The following is a 7,285-nucleotide window of genomic DNA, read 5'->3' as shown; positions in this document are numbered from 1 at the left end:
TGTCACTGGATCCTTCACTCTTGTCCCCCAGGCTAACCTGAGACGCCCCAGCACAACCCCAGCCCCTCCCCAATCCCAATTAAACCTCCATCATTCGCCCAGCTCCCTCCTCCCCGGCCCAGTCTTAGCTTTCCCACCCGCACAACAGGGTGCAGTGGGGCATGGGGGTCATTGCCGCCCTTCCCTGTTCTCCAAGGCCTGGGGAGAAGGGGCTGCATGAGTCCCCACGAGGCGGCCAGTCTTTGCCACAGTGTTATTGTTGGTGTGGCCGGCATGCCTCGCCCAGGCAGGACAGGCCTCAGAGGGGCGCTCAGCACCCAGCCATCAGCACTGCAGCCTGCCTGGAGGCATGTCCCATCACGAGGCACTCAGTGTGGTCCCCAGAGAGGGTGCAGGGCTGGCGGGCCCTGGGTCATGGCTGAGGGCATTTCAGTCTGGGGACCCCAGTTCATTCAGTCCACCTTCTGTGCCCAGCATGGCCCCCACCACCCGTTTCCTGGAGGTCTCTACTTCCCGAGAGCCAAAGCCCTCCAGGTGTAGGGGAATCCGGGTGGCTGGCTTTGGTGGCACACAGGTGGAGCGAGGCAGGGCTGCAGAGATTAAATGTGGTCCCCTGCCTGGCTCAGGCCTATGGGCTGGCCTCCACTAACACCTCCCAGGGCCCCCAGTCTGTGCCCCTGGGCATCATAACCGGCATGGCCTGCAGCCACCGGCCCGGGGCCTCCAGGTGCTCAGAGACTCCACCAGGCCATTGCTCGGGCTGTTGGGCCTGGTGGTCCGGAGCTGTGGACTCAGGAATGTTGACTCCTTGATGCCGAAGGGTGGGAGGGGAGGGCGGGTCCAGGGGAGGATGGCCAGGGGCTGCCCCTTCACCCCACTGGTCCAAGACGGGACTTGCCTTTAGCAGCTGGGGTGTGTGTGTGTGTGTGCACGTGCACACGTGCACACACCTGAGGGTGTGGAAAGCATGGATGGTAGACTGGGGCTGCTACTTGGGAGTGACGTGACCTGGGGCGAGCCTCAGCCTGCCCACCCAGGGGCTGAATGAACTGCCTCTGGGGTCCCTTCCAGAGCCCACCCTGGGCTCAGCCCTCCCCACTGGCCGTAGCTGCCCCCGTCTTTGCTCCAATCACCCTCCACGAAACTTTCCAGCCCCCAGGACGTGCCTGGGAGTGAGTTTCGTGACTCCATGCCCAGCACAGTGCCTGCGGCACATGGACAGCTCAGTTGTGTGGTGTTGGGGGTGTTGGGAGGTGTGGGGGGTGTTGGGAGGGGTGGTGGGTGTTGGGAGGGGTGGGGGGTGTTGGGAGGTGTTGTGGGTGTTGGGAGGTGTGGGGGGTGTTGGGAGGTGTGGGGGGTGTTGGGAGGTGTTGTGGGTGTTGGGAGGGGTGGGGGGTGTTGGGAGGTGTTGTGGGTGTTGGGAGGTGTTGTGGGTGTTGGGAGGTGTGGGGGGTGTTGGGAGGTGTTGTGGGTGTTGGGAGGTGTGGGGGGTGTTGGGAGGTGTGGTGGGTGTTGGGAGGTGTGGGGGGTGTTGGGAGGGGTGGGGGGTGTTGGGAGGTGTGGTGGGTGTTGGGAGGGGAGGAGGGTGTTGGGAGGGGTGGTGGGTGTTGGGAGGGGTGGTGGGTGTTGGGAGGGGTGGGGGGTGTTGGGAGGTGTGGGTGTTGGGAGGTGTTGTGGGTGTTGGGAGGTGTGGGGGGTGTTGGGAGGTGTTGTGGGTGTTGGGAGGGGTGGGGGGTGTTGGGAGGTGTTGTGGGTGTTGGGAGGTGTGGGGGGTGTTGGGAGGTGTGGGGGGTGTTGGGAGGGGTGGGGGGAGTTGGGAGGGGTGGGGGTGTTGGGAGGTGTGGGGGGTGTTGGGAGGGGTGGGGAGTGTTGGGAGGGGTGGGAGCTGAGCTGATATCTGTTCTGCTTATTGTCTGAAGTGCTTCAAATGCTCCTGTTTTCGCCTGCATCTCCCTGTACTACCCCCTACGTCTCAGTTACTCCATCCTCCTGTGTTTAATTCTCAGCAGCTTTGCTCTAGAGGCCGAGGAGGCTGAGGCTATTCGTAATTCAGGCAATTTCTCTGCCTTTCTCTTCCGGCCTCTCCCTAGCGCCCAGCGCCCACTGCAGATCCTCCAGAGTGGGGTCCCTGCCCCCGTCTCGTGCCCCACCCCACCCTCACCCCTCACCACCAGCCCCGTTCCCAGCACAGGCTCCTTGGATCCTGCACCACCTTCTGCCGCTCCGCCCCCCGGGACCCCTCAGCGCCGTGCCACCTCCCCGCCCAACAGTCCCTCTGCCCCCCTGAGGCCTCTCATGCTGTTGTCCTCTCCAGTGAACCCCAGTTCCAGAACTGGACTCTGGGTGATTTCTGCAGCTTCCCCTAGCTGTCCCCCCTCCCCTCCAGACACCATAAAGTTTCCAGAAGGATCTTCCTTAAGCAGAGGCTGGACCTTGTCACCCGTCTCCAGCTTATCCCCTGTCCGTGGCTCCAACACCCCCACCATCAAGTCCAGCCCTGGAAGGCCCTCCCTGACATGGCCTCCACGTGTCCCCCGCCCCCGGCCCACAGCCTCCCTCCTCCCCTTCATTCTAATGGTGCAGAGACGAATGAACACATCAGGCCTGAGACAAAGTTCTGCTTGCAAGGCTGGACCTTGGCTGGCATCTGGAAACTTGGATTTCAGGAAGGTTCCCACCACTCCCTGATAAGCGTGGCCACTGGGCCTAAACTGTTTGTACAGACAGTGTGGTTTATGCTGAACCCCTGCTTTCCTTCTGGGAGTCTGGATTTGGGTACATGCCAGGCAGAGGATGCCTCCATGACAAGCCCCCGGTAAAAACTTTTGCGCGTTGGGTCTCTAACGAGCTTCCCTGGTTGACAACACTTCACACGTGTTGTCACAACTGGTTGCTGAAGACGTTAAGCGCGTGTGATTCCACTGGGAGGGACCCTCGGAGGCCTGAGCCTGGTTTCCTCCAGATGTGGCCCTCATGCCCTTTCCCTTTGCTAATCAAGCTCCGTATCCTTTTGCGAAAATAGCCATGACCACGACTCGGCCAGGCCCTGTGAGTCCTCCTAGAGAATCATGGAACCTGGGGTGTTCTGGGGCGCCCCAGCACACTGACCCTTCCTCAAATACTCCGTGAAGGGGACTTCCCTGGTGGCGCAGTGGTTAAGAATCCCCCTGTTAATGCAGGGGACACGGGTTCGATCCCTGGTCCAGGAAGATCCCACGTGCCGCGGAGCAACTAAGCCCGTGCGCCACAACTACTGAGCCTGCACTCTAGAGCCCGTGTGCCACAACTACTGAGCCCGCGTGCCACAACTACTGAAGCCCGCGCATCTAGAGCCCATGCTCTGCAACAAGAGAAGCCACCGCAATGAGAAGCCCGCGCACCATGACAAAGAGTAGCCCCCGCTCGCTGCAACCAGAGAAAGCCCGTGCGCAGCAATGAAGACCCAACGCAGCCAAAAAAAAATTAATTAATTAATCTAAAAAAAATACATAAGAGCTATTTACTTAAAAAACCAAAAACTCCAGGGATGTTCGCGCCCCTGTGCCTTTGCTCCTCCTGCTCCTGCTTCATGAGCTGACCTCACCCCCTCGCCTGGCGGGCCGATCTGCCCCTGCAAGACCAGGACACAGGCCCCCTCCTCCGAGCTCCCCCTGCCCTCTGCCGTGGCATTTGTGACCCTGTGCTGTGGGCACAAGTGTGCCCGGGCCTCTGCTGGCTGATACGAGGATCCCTAAGTAGTTAGGAGGTGGTTATTCCTTTCTCAGAAGCTTCTTGACTTGACCAGGGGAGGTGAAGGAGGATCCCTTCTCTTCTCGAATTCTTTGTCAGTAACAAGCCTCTTGTGTGCGTTATAAATGAAAGACTGATTTTTGCACGTAGCCTTTTGGGGGCCCCTCTTGTCTGTGAAGTGCGGTGAGCCTGAGGGTCGGGCTGGTGACAGTTGGCAGGGCACCTGACTTGATTCATGTCTTGGTAACAATACTCCTGGCTGGACAGGGGCTGGGGACGCCCTCTCCTACCCTGGTCTGGAGCAACTGGCAAAGACACCGGGCTGCGCAGCAGGGAAAGAACTCGAGAAGGACAGAAAAACAACCCGGGCTTTGGCTGTTAGAAATGCTCCCCCTCCTTAGTCCTTGGGGTACCGGGGCCCATCCTGGGGTGGTCACTGCTGTCCTGACCATCAGGAGGGACGCCACATCACCAAGGGCCACAAGGCTCTCTGAATGGAGCTACCCTGGCCTCAGGCCCAGGGGCCCCCTGCCCTGGAGGGACTAGAAGGGGATTGTCCCTGTAGCCCACTCAGCCATGGCCTCAAACAGGGTCGGGGTGGGATGGGCGAGGCCACTGATGCAACTTCGCAATAAGCCAGGGAGCAGCTGTTAGTGCTCGTGTAGCAGCGGCCGTGGAGCCCTCGAAGCTGCCTCTCTGGGGACCATAATGCTCCCTGGGGTTATTGTGAGGGTTACATGAAATGATCTTTATTTCAAATGAATTTTTTAAAAAACTCATTTGAAATATTATGACTGAATTAATGAATCTGTGCTGCACATTTTAGGAGAAAGAAGGGGTGGCGCTGTGTATCCTCTGGGTCTCCCCAGACCTGAAACTCAGTGTCTGTGTCTGAACCTCACCTGTGGTGGTTCATGGATGTGTTCAGAGCGACAGCGGGCAAAACACCCCCAGGGCAGCCCTCCCCTGCTCCCTTAGCACTTGGAGAGACAGAGGGAAATTTGTGGTCACCTCCAAACACACACCGAGACACACACACACACAGACACACACACACACAGACACACACACACACACACACACACACACACACACACACACACACGAACACATAGAAACACATAGAGAGGGACTTCCCTGGTGGTCCAGCGGGTAAGACTCTGCGCTCCCAATGCAGGGGGTCCAGGATCGATCCCTGGTCAGGGAAGAGTCCGCATGCTGCAACTAAGACTCGGAGCAGCCAAATAAATAAATATTAAAAAAAAAAAAAAGAAGTACATTATTTAAAAAAAAAAAACATAGAGACAACACAATAGACACATACATCAGAGACACACTGAGATACACAGAGACGTACCAAGACACACACACACACACACACAGACTCCCAAGCGGCCCCTGCTGGTCCTGGCCTAACCTCCAACTGTTGTCCAGGTGTCGCAGAAAGTTGTCACTGCCGCACTTTTGGCACCTCTCATAACAGTAGTGGTGCAGGTTCCCTGGGGTGGGGATAAGGCAGGGAGGAGAGACAGGATCTAGCGAGGGCTCTCCCCTGGGGGCGTTCCCAGGTAAAGGTAGGAAGGGCCTGCGGGGACACTGGGGTAATAGCGAGGGGTTGCCCATCAAAGACTTATAGCTACTGTCGCTCTAGAAATGCTCAGGTCGGGAAGGCCCCCCACAGCCGGGTGAGGGGAGCCGTAGGGGACCACAGGGAGGCCGGTGGGGTCTCAGGTGGGGGGAGGCTGCAGCCTGCAGCGCCCACTCACCGAGAAGAGAGTCAGGAGCCGGGTCGCAGCCAGCACTGGAGGACGGGCCTGGCAGCAGTGGGCCTGGTTACCAGCCAGGCTGACCAGCTGCAGAGAGCTCGGCCCTCTGAGCCCCACCGGCCCACAGAGAGGATGGGCATGTGGCCGAGAGAGCAGCTCGCCCAGTGTTCCCTCAGATCTGAGAGGGCTCAGGGGCCCTCTGGAGGCCGGGCTTCCCCCATCCCCTCAGCTAGAGCTGGTCTGCACTCTCTGTTCCCCACACTGGGGTTCCCTGGACAAAGTTGTTTGCAAAAAGAATTCTGCTGCCAGAAACAAAACAAGCAAACCAAAAGGACAACTGGCTTGGCTGGCTTCCCAGCGCCCGCTTCTCACCCAGGAGGAAGCCCAGGACGGTCACGCTGACGACGGGAGCAGGTGGGAGTCCCTTGGATCTGGTACAGCAGCCCAGGTTCACCTCCCACCTGAGAGGGAGGCCGGAAAAGGGGGGCGCAGCTTGGCTCAGCAGTGCCGGGCAGCCCACGGCCACCCCAGTGATGGGGAGATGGCCAGGTCAGGCTGGGCCCAGGGAGGAGGGCGATGGCCGACAGGCTCAGGGTGCCGTGAAAAGGGCCTGGGGGTTGTCGGCAGATGGGGCCCCAATCCCACTTGTGCCCTTAACTTGGCGAAGGAGCTCGGCTCAGGCACTATTCCCCTCTGGGGCTCAGTTTTCTCTAGTAAAGGATGTGGCTACTGATTAATTCATCTAACACGCGCCAGGCCCTGGGGTTCCCAGTGAGCAGGACCACGATGCCTGTCCTCGAGGGGCCTGACCTCAGGTGGGGAGAAGAGGCAGTGCCTGGACCACACCAGGCGCTGCAGACACGTGATCTTCAGCCCTACCTCTACCTTTGCTCTGCTGTTCGCCTGCCTGGGGCCCGTCCCTGCGACGGCCACGTGGCTCATTCTCCATCTTCCCAAGGAGGCCATGTTCTTCTCAAACCGCCCTGTTAAGAACAGTCCCACCTACCCCTCCCTCCATTCCACCTTCCCTGCTTCCTTTTCTCCATAGATCACCACCAAACACAGCCTACATTGTACTTATTTGTGGTTGTTATCGATTGTCGGTACTTCTCCTCTTGAAAGTAAGCTCTCTGAGGGCAGGGATTTGACCTGTTTTGTTCACTGCCATACCCTCAGTGCCTAACGTAGGGCCAGGCACATAGTAAGAGCTCAATAAATACCTGTTGAATGAATGAATAACATCCCTGGTAGGCATTGTTGTCTCCATTTTACAGATGAGAAAACTAAGGCTCAGAGATGTGATTTGTTTAAGGTCATACAGCCAGTTACTAACAAAGCCAGGGTCTTCTGACTCCGAAGCATGTTCCTCTTTCCCTTTGACCAGTGACTGCCCTAGACCTTAGAGGAGAAGTGGGGGGACCATTGTGGGCAATAAGGAGGCCCGTGGCTTGACCAGAGCTGTTCTAGATGAGAGGTCTGCCCTGACTCTCTTGGCCTCCTTGCTCTTGCTGTGGGAGCATCTGGAGGGGCTGCACCAGCTGTGGCATTTGGCCATTCTGGCTTTGGGCAGAAAGGGGACCCCAGAGCCCTGCGACACGTGGGGCTGCCGCACAGCGCGGGCTCCCTCGCGCGGTAGGAGGCGCATACGTGGTTTTCTGCTGAGGGAGGACGAAGGCCGTGGGCGGTGCCAAGTGGGCCAGGTCCTGGGCAGGCCTGTCTGGCTCCCGGCCCTCAGCAGTTTCCCCAGGCTCCCCAGGCTTAGCCCATGCAAGGCCCCGGCCCCGATGCTG

Source organism: Balaenoptera acutorostrata, chromosome 11 (assembly GCF_949987535.1).
Source record: "Balaenoptera acutorostrata chromosome 11, mBalAcu1.1, whole genome shotgun sequence".
Classification (NCBI taxonomy): Eukaryota; Metazoa; Chordata; class Mammalia; order Artiodactyla; family Balaenopteridae; genus Balaenoptera; species Balaenoptera acutorostrata.
The sequence above is the reverse complement of the archived record's forward strand: the minus strand, read 5'-3'. Positions refer to the sequence as shown.